Here is a 24508-nt window from a genome sequence, read left to right on the forward strand (position 1 = left end):
AAGTTTGAGAATGTTCTTTCCCTTTTCAAAGTTGACCTGATGCCAACACCCAGTACAGACAGCCACCTTATGGACTGATTCAACATTTATGAGCATGTGGCTGATCAATTCAATAGGAACTTCTAACTTAGCTGAGGCATAAGGCACTTTGTATTGGTTGGCTTCATAAATATTGGTTGCTGTGTTTAGATGACAAGTTCTGTTAAAACAACACTCACCACTGTCCTTGCTACAGACATCCCGGGGGTCTAAATTACTATAAACATTTGCTCCAATTTATTATTTACCAGGATAATGCTGACAATTAGTAAACATTAAAGCACTGCCATTTTTAATACATAGTCATTTCAAAATGCTTTACTAACTCTTTAACTCAGGGACAACTGTTGCTGTATTTACACGGCAGGTTATCCTGGTCATTGTAAATGCTGCACAAAATAGTGATAGCTGACTGCCTGTATCCTAGTGGTGGAGCCTGGGGTGTAATTACAGCCTGTATCCTAGTGGTGGAGCCTGGGGTGTAATTACAGCCTGTATCCTAGTGGTGGAGCCTTGGAGTGTAAGTACAGCCTGTATCCTAGTGGTGGAGCCTGGGGGTGTAAGTACAGCCTGTATCCTAGTGGTGGAGCCTGGGGTGTAATTACAGCCTGTATCCTAGTGGTGGAGCCTGGGGTGTAATTACAGCCTGTATCCTAGTGGTGGAGCCTGGGGGTTTAATTACAGCCTGTATCCTAGTGGTGGAGCCTGGGAGTGTAAATACAGCCATAGCAGTGTATGCAACTGCTTTGAGGGGCCAATGATAGAACTTCTGCCCCTGCAGGATGTGCGGACAAAGCAGCATCATCTGAAGGCCCCTGGTCATGGGGGCTGGGGTACTTGCAGTAAAACCCAGTTTGGGGAAAGCACCTCAGGAAGGTGGACCAGCATTGCCGGGCTATCCCCCAACTTTTGTTATGGAGCCTGACTTTGCCATCTTCTGCCCCCCACAAGGGGTCTTGTCCAAAAATAAAAAATGGGCCTAAATAAATAGTACTGAATAATGAGGACAAAATGTCTTTATATATAATTCTGTCCAATGCTATTAGTAGTCTGTCCTACTGGATACTGCCTGGGGATGTCATCACAGTGGGTAGGACTTGACTTGAACCAACACAGATTGCATTCAAGGTGAATACTGTGAGGTATGTGCTGAAGAGCTATTCCCTTCCACATTTGTAATAGGAATATTTATGCACCTTAGAACGGCATTATTATATGCATGGTAGACCCGAATTGGGCCTTTAATGCAGAGCAATGCCAATATTTCAATGTAAAATCTATGTAATATCTATTAGTACTAAAAGCAGGAAAGACCTATTGGAGTCTCAGGCGGCTCCTCAAACTCTTTCCTGGTCACAGAAAACGCATGTATGGAGGGAAGGGGTAATAAAAATCAAGCTAAGACATCCTGACCTATAACTACTGGAAACTTTGATAAATACAGGTAATTGGTATGGAAATTCAGTTTTGGGATAATTTTCTGGGAGTTGTGTTTATTTGTGTAAAAATAACAACGGGGAATTTACGTTGTTTAGTTGACCTGTTTCCGTTTATTTCATACCTTTAAAATAAAAAATATATTTATTCTGATATGCTACCAAATAAAAGCCTATAACATGTACACATTGCCCACTGTACACAATACATTCTGCATTTGTAGCATAAGTGTTTCTAAATATCAAGTATGTAAACCTAACAGATATGTGGTTATATTTACTAAACTGCAGGTTTGAAAAAGTGGAGATGTTGCCTATAGCAACCAATCAGATTCTAGTTATCATTTATTTAGTACATTCTACAAAATGACAGCTAGAGCCTGACTATTTGCTATGGGCAACATCTCCACTTTTTCAAACCCGCAGTTTAGTAAATATACACCATGGAGCACTTAGGTTATAGTAATGCTAAATATATTTTTATAGTCATTTGACAGAGGCTACATTGGTCGCCGACCCACCGGTCGGCTACCTCTCTTTCTCATCCCTTCTTCCCTTCTCCCCCTTCCTCGACTCCGTCTCCGTTTCTCCCGTCTCTGTCTCATCCATGTGTCTGTCTGTCTTCCCCTCCCTTTAGATTGTTCGTTCCTTTAAGCAGGGGTCTCCTACCTTCTGTTTCCATCACTTTTAACTGCGCTCTCCAGCTACTCAGCTCACCTCCTCTCAGTCCCTCTGCCCTCTGTCTCCTCTCGCTTCTCTCCGCTCCCCTCAGTGACTCTCAACCTGTCATCCGTGCCCACCCTCTTGGGCCATAGTTACCTGCCTATACTCACTTTTCCCCTCCCTCCCTCTCTTTCATGCTGTGCCTGAGCCCCCAGAGTTATAGTGCTTACTGTTACTTGTACTGTGCTGTTTCACCTTGTACTGTGCCATTGTTTGTCCTTGTACGGCGCTACGGATACTTTGTGGCGCCCTATAAATAAAAATTAATAATAATAATAATACATTCATTAATTGTTTCCATTGTCCATTATAATCTTCTAAGTGTCACATTTCCTTGGCTGAATAAGTGTTCAGGAAGACAAATGTGATCCTATCCTAAATTAATGGGAGGTTAGCCCCTGGCCCACAGGGAAGAAAATCATGCTTTTACTAGCAGGTTCCTTCTCCATACCTGTAACGGAGAAGTAACTTATTGGTTCCAATTACCCCATACCCACTTGCAGTTGTACCTGCCACTGGCAGCAGTCTTTGCATTCTCCATTTATTCCCATCGGCTGGAAGTGAATGCAAGGAGTCAATGGAGTGTTCTTCATTGACTCACTACAAACACTGTTAATCTTAATGCCAGTGGGTAACCAGTCTAAATTATTTAAAGTTGCCAGGTCAGCAATTTAAAATTGGACATATATTAAATCCATGTGATGCATTGCTATACTGTATTTATATTACATACATTTTTTATGATTGCACAGTATGAACTGAAGGAATTAAGCATACACTAAACTACAATGCAATAATATGATGCATAATGTTAATTTTGTATGTGGTCATATATAAGTCACAAATGACAAGTATAGAGACAAGCCCAAAGTGACAGCCGCCCAATGTCAGCCTCAAACTTAACACTTGCATCTGCTGCAATTCACACAGAATGAAAAACCACCCAAAAAAATATAGGTTCACTGCTGCCTACATTAAATAATGTCACTTCAATTTACACCTACATACAACGCCCCCGTTATTCAATTCTTCATCTCAGCTATTTTGCAGGAATACTTTAATGTCTATTATCATCATTTAAAATGCTTCTCCACATCGTGATCACTTGCAGAGACACGCACACACCATTTATCAATGTTTCTGTACATAATGTGATCGCATTTGTTACCACTGCGCACGTATAACATATATAGAACACTGATAGATTCGTTGCACCCAGTCGTACGCATCTCCGCTGCTGAGGCGCAAAGGTGAGAAAGTGGGCGGAGACTGCGACATTCTCCCTCTGATTGGATGCGGGTCTCGGGGGCGCGCCTGTGTTTGTTCTCAGTCTTGGAGGCGCGCCCCCGGTGCAGTGGAGCAGCTGGGACCATAGTCAGTGACAGCCGCTTGCTTGATCATGGGATCCTAAAACACCGGACCCCTCTCAAAGAAGTCACTGCAGGTGAGACCCTACAGAAGCCCCATATTGTAGCAATGTGCCCCTGGATTACCCAGTGTCTCTCACCCCCATCCATGCTAAGTACATTTACTGCATTCCCATTGTAGTGCATCTCTGTCTGTAGGCATAGTAACAAGGGATTGCAATGCTCAGTGCTGGGACATTTATGTGATCAGAGCACACATGCTGCATGACAAAATAGAATAACGCTGCGATCCTTTGCAGGCCGTTTCTGGATTGAAAGGGGTTAATAAAAAGAACCCAATATTAGACCCCCATCCCTCCCCCCGCCCCCCTTATATGGCAATTAATTTATCCAAACACAGCAATCGCGAACCTTATATCATACAATGCGAACTGTCACTAATTAGGATGTGCATGTATTAATCTAAATATTTGTGCGTTTATGTTTAGTTATTTGTAAGTAGAATGTTTTTGTTTCGTGTGATGAGGGTTAAGGTAAGAAGATCTGCAAAATAAAATACATATTGCAGCAATATTTATTTGGCAGCACTTGATAATGAAACTGTCTTTCATTTTTTTTTTTTTTTTTTGTTAAATCATCTAGGGCGCCCATTTATTGGAGAAGATATCTCCTGTGCTGCGCTGTGTTAAATGCTTGCTGGGCAATAGGTGTTTTTTGTTGTTGTCGTTCTATCATTGAGGGACATTATTGATTTTAGAGGGCTGTGTTGGTGATATACAGGTGTAAAAATACCAAGAATGATCTACCTATGACTGTTGTTCTTTTGTACAGAGGTGCTTATTTGTAAATTTGCTCACATCACTGTTCTAGGACCTTCTCTAATTACAGAAAGGGACTACCCTTTTTATCTGATTGCAAAATATAAGAAGTAAGAGTATATACAGTGTTTGTTTTCAAGAAGATCCTTTTTATATACAGTTCCAATACTCATACTAGGTCGTATAGCCTGGTTTACAAATTACTCTGGCATGTTGTTTTTTTAATCCTCATATTGATTCTATTGGTAGTTGGTGAAACCCTTGTGCTGACTTAACATAATGAAGATTGTGGTTTGAGACGCTTCGAGTTGTTACTAATAAGAGCTGATAGATCATTTTAATGAAATAGGAGAGAATATCGTATTTCCACGTTATATCCACCAATCTGTTCGCACCACACAACGAAAAAATTGTGTTTTGCCGAAAATGCACCTGAACTGTTGTTGCTATACAAAGTGGGTTGAAATAATGCACTTTATCATCATCATCATCATCATTTATTTATATAGCGCCACTAATTCCGCAGCGCTGTACAGAGAACTCATTCACATCAGTCCCTGCCACGTTGGAGCTTACAGTCTAAATTCCCTAATATAGACACACACATAGACAGAGAGGTAGAGACTAGGGTCAATTTTTTTTTGATAGCAACCAATTAACCTACCAGTATGTTTTTGGAGTGTGGGAGGAAACCGGAGCACCCGGAGGAAACCCACGCAAACACAGGGAGAACATACAAACTCCACACAGATAAGGCCATGGTTGGGAATTGAACTCATGACCCCAGTGCTGCGAAGCACAAGTGCTAACCACTAGGCCACTGTGCTTTACATTCCTAAGATAGAATTGTCATGTCACTTCTGGTTCAGGTTATACATGCTAGTCATTGCAGTAAGTGCTTGTCATGGGTGACAGCAGTCATTAAAACAATTGTCACATTTTTGCTCAGTTAAACAAACTTAGTGAACAGTATAAAAATGTGACACCCTCTGACACTATAAATATTCACATAACATTCCCCATGTCAAGTGTTTTGACCTAAGACCATATTTTTAGTCCCTGGACCCCTAATTCTAGCCGTTTCTACTTTCAGATTTTGATACATTTTAGAATTACATAAATAACGAGTCCGTAAAAGTGCTCCTCCTGACACTAACTGGGGCAAACACAGGATTTCTAGAGAGGGGGTTCCAGACGCTTGAATTTGGAAACTGGCTATACTATACTATACTGGCTTATATATAAGCAAACAAATAATAGTATAATTGTTCATGTTTACTTTTGGTGGGAGTCTCATCTCCAATAGTGCACTTTAAAAGTCATCAGTAAACCTGCGATAGGGTCATGGGCGCCCATGGCTCATTGATGTGCATGGGGAACGAAGGCTAGACCACTTGGTCTAATCCCACAGAAGAGCTACTGTAGCTCAAATTGCTGAAAAGTTCATTTCGGCTATGATAGAAACTTATCATAACACACAGTGGATCGCAGCTGGCTGGGTAGTTGACAATGGGCACCTGAGCGCCAGAACTGGACCGTAGAGCAGTGGAAGAAGGTGGCCTGGTCTGATGAATCATGTTTTCTTATACATCATGTGGACAGCCGGGTGCATGTGTGTCGTTTACCTGGGGAAGAGATGGCACCAGGGTGCACTATGGGAAGATGTCAAGCCGGCGGAAGCAGTGTGATCCTCTGGGCAATGATCTGCTGGGAAAGCTTGGGTCCGGGCATTGATATTGATGTTAATTTGACATGTAACACCTGCTTAAACGTTGTTGAAGACCAAGTATACTCCTTCATAGCTACGGTATTCCCTGATGGCAGTGGCCTCTTTCAACAGGATAATGCACCCTGCCACACTGCAAAAATTGTTCAGGAATGGTTTGAGGAACATGACAAAGAGTTCAAGGTTTTGACTTGGCCTCCAAATTCCCCAGATCTCAGTCCGATCGAGCATCTCTGGGATGTGCTGGAAAAACAAGTCCAAGCCATGGATGGCCCCACCTCGCAAAATACTTGAGTTAAAGGATCTGCTGCTAATCAGCATCATCATCACCATTTATTTATATAGCGCCACTGATTCCGCAGCGCTGTACAGAGAACTCACTCACATCAGTCCCTGCCCCATTGGAGCTTACAGTCTAAATTCCCTAATATACATACACAGACAGAGATTAGGGTCAATTTAGATAGCAGCCAATTAACCTACTAGTATGTTTTTGGAGTGTGGGAGGAAACCAGAGCCCCTGGAGGAAACCCACGCAAACACGGGGAGAACATACAAACTCTACACAGATAAGTCCATGGCTGGGAATAGAACTAATGACCCCAGCACTGCTAATGTCTTGGTGCCAGATACCACAGGACACCATCACAGGTCTTGTGGAGCCCATGTCTCCATGGGTAGGAGCTGTTTCGGTAGCACGAGGGAGACCTACACAATATTAGGCAGGTGGGTTTAATGTTGTGGCTGATCGACGTAACTTGATAATGTGTCAGTAAACAATGGTAGTCATCAATAAGTGTTTAGAAGTTTGGTATACTGATAATTTTATGAAGTTAGCTTCTTGGGATTGAAGCAAATTAGATCCTTAAATTCAGGCCCAAATATATCACTAGTTTCTGTCACTTCAATAGGCGGCCCAATTATTTCTATTTATGAACTGGAGGAAAAAGCAATAATATTTTACACTTAATATAGCCTTGAGTAACCCAATAACCTGTCAAATGTCAGTTATGAGTTGGCATCATTTGCAAACCTATCTGACACTACCAGGAGAAATCATCCTTAAGAAGCCAGAAGCAGCCTGCGGCCCCCCAGCTCCTTATGCGTTATTGTCAGATCTGTTAGTTGTAGCTTGTAAAACTTGTTTAAAATGTCTGTTGATATATTAATACAGATGGGTGTCTTTCTATGATTAAATGTATTGTTTTAACTTACTACAGAGATCAAGGGTAACGTGCAGCCGTTCTGAAGATTATATGTGGCCCCTGAAGATATATCGGGTTGCTATCACTGGCTTAAACTATACATTTCTGTTGTTAGCGTATTTTACAAATGCAAATTAAATATAAAAAGATTATTTATTAATATTCTAAGGTAGTTTGATTTTTTTACATTGTAGAGATTTATTAAAGTGGGGCCTCATGCTTTTTTTTTTCTGCGATGGAGGGAGGTGGGGGATTCAAAACATTCCCTTTTTATTTTTTGTGATGCAGCACCTGGTTAGTCCATGTGAATTTATTTATGAGCGCAATCACAAAGTTTCCTTTACCCATAAATCTCATGATAATTCTCCAACACGTCTCGTAGTATTGTCTGTTAATGGTGAGACTGTAGCTTGTATAGCACTGCCACAGGGGTTACTTACCATGTCACAGATCACACCACAGTCACACAGCGTTGCTCAGTAAGCCTTGCTGCTCAATTCATTTGTGAATATCAGGGCCAAAAGAAATACTTGTCTTAAGCAATGCTAAATTTGTCCAAGCAAATATTACTGGGAAGGGGTTAAGACAGTTACACAAACTAGAGTAGTAATAGGCAAACTAATAAACTAGAGGACCGCATGGGCGGCCCTCTAATCTTCAAAGGGACATTACCGTTAAAATAATATATTTAATGAAAGAATGACACCTATCTGTAATAACATATCATCAGGCTTTTTAAACAAGCGTTAAGCTATAACAAACAAATATGACGATAAAGCAGGAAGAAGCTGGGGGCAATAGGAGAAGTTTGTAGGGCCGGATGTGGCCATAGGTCCGCCTGTTGCCACTGACTAAACTGGAGAGATAAGTGGGAAATACAACATAACTTCACTTAATTAATATCATCATCATCAACATCATCATCATTTATTTATATAGCGCCATTAATTCCGCAGCGCTGTACAGTGAACTCATTCACATCAGTCCCTGCCCCATTGAAGCTTACAGTCTAAATTCCCTAATATAGACACACAATCACACACAGGCACAGGCACAGACAGACAGGGAGAAACTAGGGTCAATTCTGATAGCAGCCAATTAACCTACCAGTACGTTTTTGGCGTGTGGGAGGAAACCGAAGGACCCGGAGGAAACCCACGCAAACACGGGGAGAACATACAAACTCCACACAGATAAGGCCATGGTCGGGAATTGAACTCATGACCCCAGTGCTGGGAGGCAGAAGTGCTAACCACTACGCCACTGTGCTGGCTTATATCATACTTGCCAACTCTCCCGGAATGTCTAGGAGACTCCCGAAATCTGGATCAGGCTTCCGAACTCGAACCCAAAATCTCCCGCATCTGGCAAATACCTGGCCAAAATAACACGATTTGCGGTGAATCGCGTCATTTTGGCCCCGCCCCAGCATCAAAACATACATTTAGCCGAGGGGGGCTGCGTCTCGCCCCATCCCGCCCTCTAGTCACGTCCCCTGTCCGGGATCTCCCGAGCTTCAGTGCCTAAAAGTAGGCATGTATGATTAATATAGTTAGTGGTGAATGCAAACCATGATAAGTGATACTTGGCAGTGGGTCATATAGCTCCAGTAAGAACAGGTACTCCACATTACTCTAGCACTGAGAACAACAGAAGGCATGTTGTGCAGTTACCATTGTCCAGTACACAGAACAACAATCATACTATCTCCACCAGTGTTCAAACTGGGGGTGTATCCGGTGGTAAACGATACTGCCACTCCTACTGCTTTGATTGTAAAACTACAAAACTACAGACAGAGTGGGCAAACAGGGAAAACATACATGAGGGGGTTGGGCATGAGGAGAGAACAGATGGCAAAGTTGGAGTCTAAGAGGGGCGAGGTTAGGTGAGCAGGGTGAGGTGGGAGGGTTTAAAGGATTTAAGATTGGGAAATCTTCTGTTAGTGAGAGGTTGGGAGTTTCATTGATGGGAACAACACAGGAGAAATCCTGGAGCTGGGAGTTAGAAGCTGTAATAAACACGGAGTAGAGGCGAAGGTCAGTGGTGGAGCATAGGGGTTGAGCAGGGGTTTAACTTGTGATCAGACCCATGATGAAGGGAGGGTCGGCATTATAGAGGGCTTTACGAGAGAAAGGAGCTTGAATTGGATTCTGAATGCAGTTGGAAGCATGTGGAGGGTTTGCAGAGGGGGGTTAGCAGATAAGGAGCGGAGGGAAAGGAATATTAGTCTGTCAGCAGTGTTCATGGTGGACCTGAGAGGGTAGAGGTAAGTGAGAGGCAGACTAATGAGGAGAAGGCTACAGTAACTGAGGTAGGAAATAATGGACAATGGAAGGTTTTAGTTTCTTCCTGAGTGAAGTAGGGGCAGATTTTTGCAATTTACAGAGGAGGGGGTGACACGATTGAGAGATGGACTGGATGTAGGGAGACAATGAGGGGTGACACCAAGGCAGCGGGCATGAAGAACAAGAGAGAGAGTGATGTTGGTGACCATGGGGGGGAGGGGGCTATTAGAGTTCGAGGGGGAAGATGGCAAGCACAGATTTGGACATATTGAGGTTTGAGGTGGCATTATCCAGGTAGAGATGGCTGAGAGGCAGCTGGACAAGGCTAAGGATGAGAGAGGTCAGGAGAAGAGAGATAGATCTGAATTTCATAAGTGTTGAGGTGGTAGTGGAGGCCGAAGGCGCATATAAGAGTACCTAGCAAGGTCGTAGAGAGAGAAGAGTAGAAAGGCCCGGGAACAGAGTTTTGAGGGACATGGAATGAGAAGGGCAAGGGAGAAGAGGAAAAATGAGAGGTGGATACACTGAAGGAGCAACCAGAGAAGTAGGAGAGAGAAAAGGAGGTATTGCAAATGCCAAGGCATTGGAGAGTGTCAAGGTGGAGAAAATAATTGACCGTTTTAAAGGCAGTAGATAGGTTTAGTAGTATGAAGATGGAGAAGTAGCCTTTAGACTTGGCTAGAAGTAAGACATTGGTTACTTAGATGTGGGAGGTTTCTGTGGAGAGTAGGGATCAGAAGCTGGAATTAGAGGGTCAAAAATGAGGCTGGAGGAGAGGAAGTGGGAAAGTTTGTTGAACACAAGCCTTTAAACAATTTTGGAAGCAAATGGAAGGAGAGAGATGGAGTGGTAGAGAGAGAGAGGACAGGTCAAGAGATGATTTCATGAGAATAGGCGAGCATATATGATGTTTGAGAGGAAGATGCCAGTGGAGAGGGAGGGGTGGGCAAGGTGATGATGGGCTGTTGGAGATAAGGAGAGAAGGAGTGGAGAAGGAACTGGGTCAAGGGGGCAGGTTGAGGGAGAAGCGGACAAGAGAAGAGAGAGTATCTCAAATTCAGTAACCCGAGGGATTGATTAGAGGGTAGTAGAGTCAGAAACAAAGAATATGTGTTTTTGGATTAAGTCTATTTTGTCTTTTTAAAGAAGGTGCAAGGTTATTTGTGCTGAAAGATGAGGGGTTAGGGTGGGAGGAGGGCAGAGAAGTAAGTTTACAAAAGCGGAGGGGGCTGTTGGACATGGTGGAGGTTATGGTGAGAGAGTGGGAAGACAGAGTTGGAGAAGTTAGAGGTAGCTCAAAGGTGGGAGGAGACAAGGTTGATGGACTGGCCATCGCGCTGGGTCGGGGAAAACTTCCACTGTGAAGGTTTATGGGGATGTTACAGTCCCCAAAAATAAGAGTGTGTAGGTCAGGAAAGGAAGTAGGAAAGCACAAGCAGCAATTGTTACAGAATTGGGATGGAATACAGTGAACCTCAAATGAAGAGAATGAGAGAATGATCTGTATGTGCAGCCAGAGGACAGCAGGATGCCCACCCCACCACCATGATGAGCACCAGGACGAGGAGTATGAAAGAATGAGAGAGTGGCAGTGGAGGCACTGTCTGAGAGAGAGCAAAGAGCATGGAGGAATGAGAAATGAAAAGATCATGAATGGATGTGAGTTTGTTCGAGCAAGCTATTAGTTTCCACATGTATTTTTCAAACGTATTGTTTTAGAGAAAACAATATCCTTTTACCAGCCTTTGGTTCATTGGTTGGCAATGGATACTCTCCTCTCTAAAATACAATGCATCCATTACGTCTAATATCGCTTTCTCCTTAATAAACCTATTCTTCTCCATTTCTGTTCTCACATTCCTCTATACCCTCTTCCTTCACAATGGTGGTCAGTCGTTTGTACACGCTCCCTGGTATTTGTCGCAAGTTGTGATCATGAGATGTGCAGATGTGTGCTGCCAATCCCAGGCAGTGTGGACAGGAATCCCCACCATTTCATCCAATTAAATATTTGGGCGTCCATCTAAAAAAACAAAAACCCCAAACACATTGACTGCTTGTATGGGAAAGCTGCAGCAGTAGCTCCCTGAAACCATGTGGCTTTCCAATTCACGATAACAGTGGTATAAATTAAATAATCAATTGCTCTGTAGGTGAAGCCAAAGCGGCCAGTTACACCAATTAGCGTCAGCAGTCCCACATATACAGTATAATTATTGGTGAGGACTCACGGCAAGGGCTTAAGATAAGTGGGTGTTGCCAGTTGGCAGGCTGATCTATCACAGTGATTTGCTGTCATTAACCTGTACTGAAAAGACATTGTCCTGGGTGAAGGAATAGTTTTTATTAGCATTGTGTTCTTTTTAACAGGATTGGACACTTTGGACAATCGCTTCTCAATAAAACATGACCCTCCTGCAAATAGTGGGCTGTTCCCCACTAGGAACCCTCCCATCACCTGAAGCTGTGGGCCAGCTAATGCCTAATGCACAGACTTAGTCCATAATCACTGAGAACATCAGCGTGAAAGGCTGAACATGTCCCCTCCCACATGCAGCACACAATAGGGTCCACCGTACTAGGAATTCTCCCATCATCTGAAGTCATGTGCTGGATTGAGTCTAATACATTGCATGCAACTTTTACACTTTAGCTATGTATTTATACCATTAGTCACAGTTGTCTCTTTCCAATGCTCTGGTCAAAGACACCAAACTGCTCTCTGGACACTGCTGTGTCCAAATCATAGAGCAGCTGGTGGACCTAACTGCTTTCGTGTCAGATTTGTTTGGTATAACTCGTAACACTTGTTTATCTCACATTGAAATTCCTGCTGACATGTTATTACAGGTAGTCAGGGCCGGATTAAGGGAATGGAGGTCCCTGAGCTAAGCGGGCCACCATTTCCACGTGAGGACCTCCCCTCCCCAGATCCTCCACCCCCTCCCCCCCGTTAGCCTCTCGTCACCCTTCCCCAAGCGCACTTACCCTTTTCTGTTCTCCTCCTGTCACTGTAGTCCTTCCCTGGCGCGCTGTATGCTGCTTACTGAGGAGATCTCGTGAGAGTAAGACTCACAAGATCTCCTCAGTAAGGAGATCACTGAGTGCCGCGGAAGGACTACAGTGACAGTGCCCCCGCCACCCTGCACCGATCAATAATGCTGCTGAGCCCTGTCTATTGCCCCCTGGATGCCCGAGGCTCCTGGGCTGTAGCCCAGTTATACCTGGGGTTAATCTGGCCCTGCGGGTAGGTGTCTCTTTCTTTTATTAAATGTATTGCTTTAACTTATTATTGAGATCAAGGGTAATGTGCAGCCCTGTTAAAGGTTAGAGGGCCACCCATGTGGCCCCTGAGATGTATCAGGTTGCCCATCACTGTCAAAGAGTATAGCAGCTGTATCTCAGGGTAGTGAAAATGACATTTATTCCTGATGATATAAACACACTACTTAAGAAATAAATAAGAAATGCAGACAGTAAAGCGTTTAGTTTATGTTGATGAAGGTTATATGCAAAGCAATAAACTAAAGACATCTAAAAGTGAACAAGTTCTTTATCAGAACTGTTTTCTACCTAGATGTCCAACCTGTAAGTGAATCCCTTGTGGCCATGAAAACAGCAGCTAGAACCAGGTGATTCTTCCCTCTGGCAACCAGTTACATCTTTGTTGATGCAGAAAATGCTTTAAGGCTCCTCTAAGGTCTATTTTACGCACAGCTTCATCTACACTGCAATAATTAAGAAGCAATTACTTACATGACTCAGTATTGCACAGTATACTGGATGCTGTAAACAGCTGTCAATTAACATTGCTTCCTTTGTTCACATGCCCTATAATCTTTATCCTTGGTACACTGCCTCTCATTATTCTGCATTCCAGGGGCCAATTCATCACACTTCTTCCTACCGCGACGATGAGTGTAATTTTATTGCTCAATAAAAAAATACTTTTTCCCATGTTTATCAGTAGGATATTGCTGAAGAAGCGAAGAGTTACTCTCCTGATCTGGCGTACTGGCCTGGAGTTAATAAAGTTTATTATTTTAATTAAGAAAATTATTTAAATAGTAATATATAAAATGTTTGGTTCCAAGAACAAGCATCACCACAGTACTTGATAACTAGGATCTTGTATATAAAAGCGTAACTAGACTGTTGCTGGGGATAGCAGTAACACCATCACTGTATAAAGTGAAGAGAAAAGTCTTTGCTCCAATCACGTAATCCAGTGGATTCCAAACTTTTTTAGTTCAAGGCACCCTTAGGGCCTCCATAATTTTTTCAAGGCACCCCTAAGCCAAAATAATTACCAAGTAGTCCCCCGCCTTGCTTACCACTGGCCCTGGACGAGGCACCCTTGTTAGATCGCCGAGGCACCCCAGGGAGCCTAGAAACACAGTTTGGGAACCACTGACGTAATCCATCTACCTGGACTTTTGTTTCCCTGTCACTGCTGGGTAGACACAATCAAGTAACCTGTTAATGGCACAGACTCGCTGATTAGCAATTAACTCAGTTGGGGTAAGAGAGAGGAGGAGGTGAGTGCTGGTTAGGGGCACTATCTACTAACAGAACCACTGCACAGTGAGCAGTGGCAGTCGCTTTTGTGGAACGCACACAGCAAGCCTGAACAGCGCCAGTAGGTGGCTATGGGCACAGTGATGGCATGTGAGGGTGGGAGGGTGAATGATCGCATATAGGTACACATTGTTAGTGATGTCATCATCAATAAGGGAATATGGGTGCATAGTAATAGGAAGACTTATAATTGAGTAGAGAAAAGTGAGCTAGAATAGAAAATAGAGAGTGGCGTGTAATATGAAAATACAAGATACAGACATACCTCCTAACTGTCCCTATTTTGGTGGACGTACCAATTTGTGGCCTGCAAAAGGAGTGGGGCTTAATGGGAAAGTGGATGGATTTTTGACCAACAATGGTAAGTTGTGCCATTTGTGGGAGGAGTTTGCCCATAAGTGGGCGGGGTGTCACTTATTTTGTCCCTCTTTTGGGATTCTAATTGTTGGGAGCTATGTAAAGGTATTTTTCAGGAAGGGCAATTAAACATTTGTGAGCCCTACAGCAAACATTTGTCAAGGGCTCCCATGTACCATCCAATGTTGAACAATGTTGAAAAATTGACATGCATATGGGGCTTTAACAAAGAAAGTGGTCCCATCGCAGTTGTACCCCCTGTACCTATGGTAGTTATGTCTTTTATTATGTCTTGTATTATTATGTATTTATGTTTATTCATGTATAAGCAACACTTTGTAACGCCACTGTACTTGTTTTTTACAGTAAATAATTTGACTGCAAACAATTGTCAGTGTCAGGGTTTTACTATATGTTTGGTGTGGTTTGTTCTGAAATCAAGCATTTGGAAACCTAGAACCCTGTTGTACCCCTAATATAAGGGATATATATAGATGTATGTAAGGCTAAGCTGTCTGTGCTCATGAAAAGATGTGGTTTGCCAGTATGAAGCATTTAGTTTTTTAGGTGTTTGTTGTAAATTAGAGCTTCTTTTAGGCAGGGTACACAATGCAGAATTTTTCGACCTACAGTCAAGTCCATAAATATTGGAACATTGACACAATTCTCATATTTTGGGCTCTATACACCACCACAATTGATTTGAAATGAAACGAACAAGATGTGCTTTAACTGCAGACTTCCAGCTTTAATTTGAGGGTATTTACATCCAAATCAGGTGAACGGTGTAGGAATTACAATGGTTTCTATATGCGCCTCACACTTTTTAAGGGACCAAAAGTAATGGGACAATCGACTCAAAACCTATTTCATAGACATGTGTGGGCTATTCCCTCATTATTTTATCATCAGTTAAGCAGGTAAAAGGTCTGGAGTTGATTCTAGGTGTGACATTTGCATTTGGAATCGATTACTGTCGACTCTCAATATGAGATCCAAAGAGATGTCATCAGTGAAGCAAGCCATCATTAGGCTGAAAAATCAAAACAAACCCATCAGAGAGATAGCAAAAACATTAGGTGTGGCCAAATCAACTGTTTGGAACATTCTTAAAAATAAAGAATGTACCGGAGAGCTCAGCAAACACCAAAAGACCCGGAAGACCACGGAAAACAACTGTGGTGGATGACAGAAGAATTGGTTCCCTGGTGAAGAAAAACCCCTTCACAACAGTTGGCCAAATCAAGAACACTCTCCAGGAGGTAGGCGTATATGTGTCAAAGTCAACAATCAAGAGAAGACTTCACAAGAGTGAATATAGAGGGTTCACCACAAGATGTAAACCATTTGTGAGCCACAAAAACAGGAAGACCAGATTAGAGTTTGGCAAACAACATCTAAAAAAGCCGTTACAGTTCTGGAACAACATCCTATGGACAGATGAGACAAAGATCAAATTGTACCAGAGTGATGGGAAGAGAAGAGTATGGAGAAGGAAAGGAACTGCTCATGATCCAAAACATACCACCTAATCAGTGAAGCATGGTGGTGGTAGTCTCATGGCGTGGGCATGTATGGCTGCCAATGGAACTGGTTCCCTTGTATTTATTGATGATGTGTCTGCTGACAAAAGCAGCAGGATGAATACTGAAGTGTTTCGGGCAATATTATCTGCTCATATTCAGTCAAATGCTTCAGAACTCATTGGATAGTGCTTCACAGTGCAGATGGGCAATGACCCGAAGCTTACTGCAAAAGCAACCAAAGAGTTTTTTAAGGCTAACAAGTGGAATGTTATGCAGTGGCCTAGTCAATAACCTGACCTGAATCCGATTGAGCATGCATTTCACTTGATGAAGACAAAACTGAAGGGAAAATGCCCCAAGAACAAGCAGGAACTGAAGACATTTGCAGTAGAGGCCTGGCAGAGCATCACCAGGGATCAAACCCAGCGTCTGGTGATGTCTATGTGTTCCAGACTTCAGGCTGTAATTGACTGCAAAGGATTTGCAACAAAGTATTAAAAAGTGAAAGTTTGAGGTAGGATTGTTTAGTTTGTCCCATTACTTTTGGTCCCTTAAAAAGTGTGAGGCACATACAGAAACCGTTGTACTTCCTACACTGTTCACCTGATTTCGATGTAAATTTCCTCAAATTAAAGCTGAAAGTCTGCAGTTAAAGCACATTTTGTTTGTTTCATTTCAAATCCATTTTGGGGGTGTATAGAGCCCAAAATATGAGAATTGTGTCGGACCCAATATTTATGGACTTGACTGTATGTGTTATCTACAACGTTTGCACCAACGTCTGGGTAAATAAAAGGTCCTGATCAACATGCCCATTCATGTGTACACACTATACAAATTTTAAAAGATTTAACTTCAGATCTGCGCTTCACATCTGTCATAACCATCAGCAGAAAAGATTATGGGGTATATTTACTAAAGTGCGGGTTTCAAACAGTGGAAATGTTGCCTATAGCAACCAATCAGATTCTAGCTCTCATTTATTTAGTGCATTCTACAAAATGACAGCTATAATCTGATTGGTTGCTATAGGCAACATCTCCACTTTTTCAAACCCGCAGTTTAGTAAATCTAGCCCTATGACTCTAAACTCTATGGAGATCCTGATCATGAGTTCATACACACTGCAGGATTGGAAGGATGTTATTGCAGAGCTGAACGAGATGTTTAGGTCTGCTGAACAATCAAATGAAATGATGATCGCTTGTTGGAACGACGATCGTTCATTGTTTAACTGTACACACTTATGCGATTGGCCTGAACGGTCGTTTATCACTCAGTTGACAAAATAGTCGCCTGAAAACACTGTAGCGTGTACCCAGCCTAAGTTATCAGCCTCCCATTGCTAATCATCTGCACTTCCCCAGACAACCACAGTTGGTTGTTATACGCTGGTCTATAATTGTACTGTACCACTTTTATTGATTCATATGCTGAGAGCAATTGTTAGTATAATGTTTTAATCTGCATGGATCTAATGGACAAATGTACAATGCTACGTATCTAGTTCTGTGCTTGGGATTTAATTTGGTCTCACATTAACATTCTGTATATATTGATAACTGTAGTATACAGCTCAGGCACAGCCAGGATTTTTGGTGTAGAACACTGGAACTTATGCTGTAAGCAGCAAAACATATATATATATATTTAATGATGCAATTAATTAAAAGCATACTTGCCAATTCCGGGTAGGTCTCCCGGACTCCCGGGAGAGTATGGCAGCCTCCTGCATCCTCCCACTTCCTAGTGAAGTGGGCAGAATTAGATAAAAAATGCCGCAATTCATACGGAATCACGGCATTTGGCATGATCTGCATAGCCCCACCCCAGAAACGCCCACTTCCCCCTCGCAGCTCCCGGACGCCGACGTTTGAAAGTGGAGAAGTATGATTAAAAGTCCTTCCTATTATGAACTGATGAATTATTTTCTGTGGTGACGAATTAGCGATAAATTGTTTCTCAGTTAGGTAAAATCACGCAGGCTAACTAATGGCCCAGTTTCTGAGACAATAAATCAGCAGAAATATATTATATTCTAATGCTGACACACTTTACCTTTCTCAGAGGAACAATGCTGCTCTGTTTTAATTATCTCATTTATGAATAATGTAAGCCTGCTTGCAGTAGGTGTTCTTTTTCCTTTAAACTGAAATTGATGAGTACAATTTCCTTGTTTTTGTTCTGAAGCCGCCAGCAGTAAAGACCAGTTTGCTGGATTTAACCCTATTAAATCAATAAAAAGGTGTAATATAACATCCACAGCCATTCGGTTCTTACAGTATATTCAAAAACTATGAATTGCTATATTGATTGTGGTCTTCATTATTTTATTTAAATTGTAAGCTCTTGGGCAGTGGCATTAAGGCTAATGTTTTTCATCTCATTCTATTTGTTGTTTTGTGAATTCCAATATGTTATATATATGTTTTTCACCAATAATGGACATCATTAGCAAAGCACAGCTGATCAGCACTGCAGGAAGCCATGGCTTTGCACTAAGGCACGTAGATTTTCTACCCAGCGCACATCAAGAGGAATACTTTCAATAAAATAAAATGTTAAATATTTAAAAATAAATGGTGTTGTGTGTGCTACATACACAGTCATTCTCCAGCTAGTAGACAAAGTAAATACTTACAGAAACTTGTTATTGTGGAGCACTGGATGGAAATATTGCATGTTGTTAATTTTTAGTTTGGAGGTTTTGGGCCTGATGCTGAGTTAGACGCAAAGCAGGAAAAAAGGAGCAAATTTGCACCTTGGCAAAACCATGTTGCATTGGAGGGGGAGGTAAATTTAAAATGTGGTGAGAGATTTATAGTTGGGATACGGCATGTCTTAGATCAACTTTAAATTTCAGTGTAAAAATAAAGCTATCGAGTATTTATGTGCTTCATGAAAAAACAGCCATTATTTTACTTGTGTACAAAACAAATAAATCTAGTTGCACCCCTTCCATTGTAACATGGTTTGTCCAGGTGCAAAAATGCTCCTTTTTTTTTTTTTGCTGTGCTCCTGTTGCCTTTTGTGTCTACTTGGTGCAGAGGTGTCTAGGGTGGTTGGTTCTTTTCCTCTGTTCTCAAACTGGTAAGGTGAGGATCTTGTTCTGGGTGACATGTTGGATTAAATAATTAATTAACAAAGGGGTATATCAGGGAGTAAGAGGTGAAATAGGGGTATATGGCTGTCGTGACAACATACAAACATAGTGTGGTCATAGAAGATGAAGATGGTATGGGAGAGGGATGAATGGATATAAAAATGTGAAAGGAAAAAGAAAATAGTATAAAAAAAATGAATACATTGATTAAAAGAGATTAAGGATAAAAATCTAAAAATTGATATATATATCCTTGGTGTGTGTGTGTGTGTGTGTTATGTTAGAAAATTTAGACTGTAAGCTCCAATGTGGCAGAGACTGACGTGAGTGAGTTCTCTGTACAGCGCTGCGGAATCAGTGGTGCTATACAAATAGCTGATGATGATCTATGTGTGAATATATGTATGTATATGTATATATATATATATATATATATATATATATATATATATATATATATATATATATATATATATATATTATATGCATTATTGACTATTAAATTAACAGAATATAATAGAAAGTAAAATATGTGAATAGAAATTGAAATGAATAAAATGTGTCTATTACATTGCTCTGAGAGCTCCTGGGAATGTGTTTCTCTGCCACAGTGCAACACGGAAGCATGAATCAAGTCCCATTAAAAGAATAGGCAGACACCCCCTCTTTGCCTGCTCAGCCACTCGGACGTCCTTTTGCAGAGCGGAAATGTCCATGTGCACAGCACTTGCCTGTTTTGTTTTGTACTTTACTGATGATGTTTTTACCTTGTGAGTTCTATACTGACATTACCTTAGACACCTGCTTGTCGAACCCCAACGATCCCCCCCTCTTTAAAAGTCTCTGTGATGTGCTCTTGCAGCCTTGTTAGACCTAATTATATGTCCCCGGATCAGCCCAGCATTTCTAGATGTTACTGACCATGCCAGGGTGTCATTTGCTTAATTTAATGCATGAGCCACACTTGTTTGAACACATTTGCTTTCAGTATGCTTGGTGTCCCTCATTTACCCTGATATCTTTTGATCACTCCCTGTATATTTAGCTTTCAATATCCACAGCTTAACTCAGTGTGTTTGTAATAAATAAAAACCTTTGGCTTATAACCTCCCTCTTTTTCCCTCACTCAATTTACACTAATTTTACATCAGGTATATTTTTTTATTTTTATTTTTGCAATAATAAAACAGAGACAATAACAGAAAAAAACAAACTACAAACAACCCAAGGTACTCGGTAAACAACTTAAAGACGCAAAGAATATAAGAATAATATTTTGGTTTACATATAGACAAGGTGGATCAATATGTATTACTAACACATAATACAAAAAAGTGGTATAATAATAGCATAGTATCCATAATGTGAAATGATAAAATGTAACAATGATTTTAAATATTTAGTGGCAGCTAACGCCATGCTTAAATTGACAACAATGGGCACAGATCGGTCATCAATGTGTGTACACCGTAATGTAATACACACTCTACTATTTAGATAACATTTTTCTTTTATTGAATTTTTATTGAGTGAAACAATAATAATCACTTTGAAAATATAAACTGTTATCCTGCTTCAGGACAAATAATGCTGATCAGTTCATCAGCAGTAGTTATCTATATAGCGCCACTAATTCTGCAGCGCTGTACAGAGAACTCATTCACATCAGTTCCTGCCCCATTGGTGCTTACAGTCTAAATTCCCTAACATACACACACAGACACAGACAAACAGATTAGGGTCAATTTGATAGCAGCCAATAAACCTACCAGTATGTTTTTGGAGTTTGGGAGAACATAGAAATTCTACACAGATAAGGCCATGGTCAGGAATCAAACTCATGACCCCAGCGATGTGAAGCAGAAGTGCTAACCACTGAGCCACCATGCTGCCCCAGTTGCACAATAAATAACTGCTTAAACGTGCACTTCTCCTTGAATCATATTCCATTCCCTGGTCCTGATGTAAGATTATGTGACATCTCCTTCCGCAACCTGTGACGGCATTCACATGCTTCTGTATCTTGTGTTTGTGCACATTATAACTAGAGCACAGGTCGCTAAGCAACAGGGAATCAATTAAACATGTAACAAGTTCTGTGAAAAAAATGAGCCATAAGTGTGCCTAATAGCAGAAAGCAGATCTATAGGAGGTGGGAGGAAGGGATAAAAATATGTCCGTAGCCAGACACTATAACTGGATGTGTGGTGTGAGATAACTGTCGGTGCACTGACACTTGCAGCCCTCTCTTGTTCAGTGGTCGGCTCTCTAAATACCCTGTTGGAGCGGCTTCCACACAATCCATAAAACTTTAATCACTTGCTAGAGAAACAAAGTATGTAAAAGAATGTCCCTGTTGCAGAAGTATTAACGCCAGGCGTGCATGTTTCTCTGGAATCTGTAGTCCAATCACCTGCTAAATAACAAGGATTCTGTTTATGTGAGACAGTAATGTGTTATATAATGGAGCAATTATCACAGACGTAATGTGACCAGGCCCGGCGCTCCCATTAGGCAAGGTTAGGCACTTGCCTAGGGCGCCGGGCTCTGGAGGGCGCCACAGAATACTAAATGACTTTAGAACTGTGCGGCGACCGCTGACCATACCTGTCACGGCCGCCGCACAGCATTCAGATGCACGGGGGAGGGGGGGAAGAGGCTATTTTGTCACCACCGTCGCCTCTCTGCTCCGTCTCCTCCCCTCCACTTACTAATGTCAGTGAGTGGAGGGGAGGGGAGGAGACGGAGCAGAGAGGCGGTGGTGGTGAGACAAGGTAAGGAGAGGAGGGAAAAAAATGCCTAGGGCGCTGTGGACCCTAGCACCGGCCCTGAATGTGACTCATAGCAACTAATCAGGTATTTATTTTAGTTTATTTACATTGCATTCAGTTGATTGAGTCTTATAGTTTGGTTATTGTGGGGTACAGCTATTTCGGTTGCTGTGGGGTACAGCATAGTTAGTAATTGCAAGGTACAGCGATGTACTCATTGTTCAGTCTAACAGTGGTACAGCCTGATTAAAAACCTAATTACAATGTGCAATTCTTAACACACTTACTTTTCTTGAGTAAATGCGAAATGGAATAAGAGGACTCATTTACAAACACTGCATTAAGCTGCAAAATGTGCACTAAGCTATAGCAACAAAAAATATACTTGATTTTCACTAAAGAGATAAAAGCTAATTGGCTATTGATTGCCGTGGTTCAGTTCAAATTAGAACCTAAATGCAATTTTTGTAAATGAACCTTCGTGTCCTCCCTCCTTTATGTTGTGGTTTATCCTATAATTCTTTAAGTAAAGTGCAAATTAGCTATTGGTGTAGCATGTCTTGTGGGCTGAAAATTGTTTCACCAGTCTGATGTAATCATCCTGAGGCAATGTGCTTAAGTTGGCTTCCTAAAGACTGGTGTCACATAGTACTCAAGAGCACAGAGGGCCTGATGCATAAAGGAACATAAATACCGAGATGTGCTGTATCTTGTGTAAAATCTCACTGTGCATGCTCCGGAAAGGACTATACGCCAGTGAGCGCAAGTACACGCAAAGGACACTTCTGACAGCCTGCGCTCTCATGGGCGGACCGGAGGAGGGCAGGGGGAATATGCACGTAATCAATGTACAGTAAGGGTGTGCCAGCGTTGAGCGCATGTACACCCAGCTCCGGGCATCTCTCAGATACGTGATTTTCAGCCGTATCACTTGCATCAGGTGTAAGTGCTGAGTGATAGTGATGACAGCTGCGTATACATGCTAGAATATGTGTTTGCAATCAAGAGCAGCTGTAAAAAGTCACTTTATGTACAGTAGACATTAACATACTGATGTATTTAATGTAAAATATATATATATATATATTACGCATATGCATTGTGTTATGTCTGTCTGCATGCGGCAAGTTTTTCCTAGTTTTACAAAAAAATGTGCAGATTGCGTTCATTAATGAATCAGCCTCCGAATGTTATATTCTAACTCCCCAGAAATTGGTTTCCATTATGCACCTAAATTATGGAGCAATTCTATGGCGACACAATTATTTGCTGTATTTTTTTTACAGTGGTATTTTCCTTACTGATTGTTTTTTCAGTACATATTATTTTGTTGCGCTATGGAAAGTGATGCATAAAGGGTTGTAGCTACAATGTATCCTGCAATAATCATTTTATAAGCCAGGTTAATGTAGCAGTTAGTATGTGCTTCTCTGCATCAAACATGCAGCTTGTTGGTGTGGAGTTAATAGTTTATTTCTAAGCCAAATGTGTTTGTGAATGTTATTGTATAAAAAGCATATTTTAGTGAAATAACCATTTTATGTGTAGACAAACTATAAGACTATTCTTACTCTGATGAGGTTAAATTCAAATATTATCTATATATTTAGTTGTTTTCTTTCATGGAAAATGGAATTATTGTTTGGTAACGTCATAAAAAAAATTATGTAAAACTATATCTTTTTTTCCACAGTAGTGGAAGCCATTTTGAACCAATAGTCGGCCTATTAATTCTCTAGGAACAAGACATTGCTTAGGCAGTCTCATGAATTTTGGCCCAGTCCAAAATCTAGCAGCCTCTACTGTAACAGTCTTTCAGGAATAAAAATTTAGTTGCAACAGAGGCTGCTACTTCCTGGGCTAAAACTCCAGTAAAGTAGTTATGAAACATACAGAGTAAAAATACGGAAGAAACCCAAAATAACATACAGGAGCAGTAAGATATATCAGTTATAATAGAGAAGATAACTTGAAGGACAGTATTTAACATATAACAGCATATGACTTTGAGTCAACCAGTCAAATGAGGTAAGGCTTCATTTGGCAGCTGGCTCTTGTTTGTAAAAGCGCCATGCCTTCCAGTCACATGGTAACAGGGATCCGGGGAGTGTGGAGTCCGCCAGCGATAAAGAGAACCAGCGCCAGTCTGGTCTACATGGCATTGAAATCCCTAGGGGGAATCAGGACAAAAATAACCTGTCCTAGCAAAGCTGCAGCGAGAACGAAAGATCGGAAAACTTACCTGGTGGGGTAATTTTTATTTTTTTTAAGCAAAAGGGTTCCAGTGGACGCGAGCTGCTAGTGCCAACACTTGTAGTTCCACAAGTGCCAGTATTCCCACGCAGTAAATGACTGTCGGGACTTTCTAGGACTTGTAGTTTCCCAATAGTATTTAACCTGTTTTTACCTTTTCACTAATACCCTGGCACTCACTGGACATTGGGTGACTGGTTATCCCCTGGGAGAGGGGGCACGTGTTTTGTTAGCCCAATTGGATTCTCATTATGACCGCCCATTCGTTGCTGGCTTCCTATTATAATGTGTTTAGCCTGGTCCTGTATATCACTTTTG

The 24508-nt window shown here is 41.5% G+C and overlaps 1 protein-coding gene across 4 annotated transcripts in view; it reads left to right on the forward strand.

Moving 5' to 3' along the window:
• Positions 1–3543: 3543 nt before the first annotated feature.
• The window catches only part of ELMOD1 (ELMO domain containing 1), a 140176-nt gene continuing 119211 nt past the window's right edge, over positions 3544–24508 (forward strand). For all 4 annotated transcript variants that reach the window (XM_075198832.1, XM_075198828.1, XM_075198831.1 and 1 more), the window contains exon 1: positions 3544–3642. The gene's annotated coding sequence lies outside the window, so the exon portion shown is untranslated. The remainder of the gene's footprint in view (positions 3643–24508) is intronic.

The sequence above is a fragment of the Mixophyes fleayi genome, chromosome 2, assembly GCF_038048845.1.
Source record: "Mixophyes fleayi isolate aMixFle1 chromosome 2, aMixFle1.hap1, whole genome shotgun sequence".
In the NCBI taxonomy this organism is placed as follows: Eukaryota; Metazoa; Chordata; class Amphibia; order Anura; family Limnodynastidae; genus Mixophyes; species Mixophyes fleayi.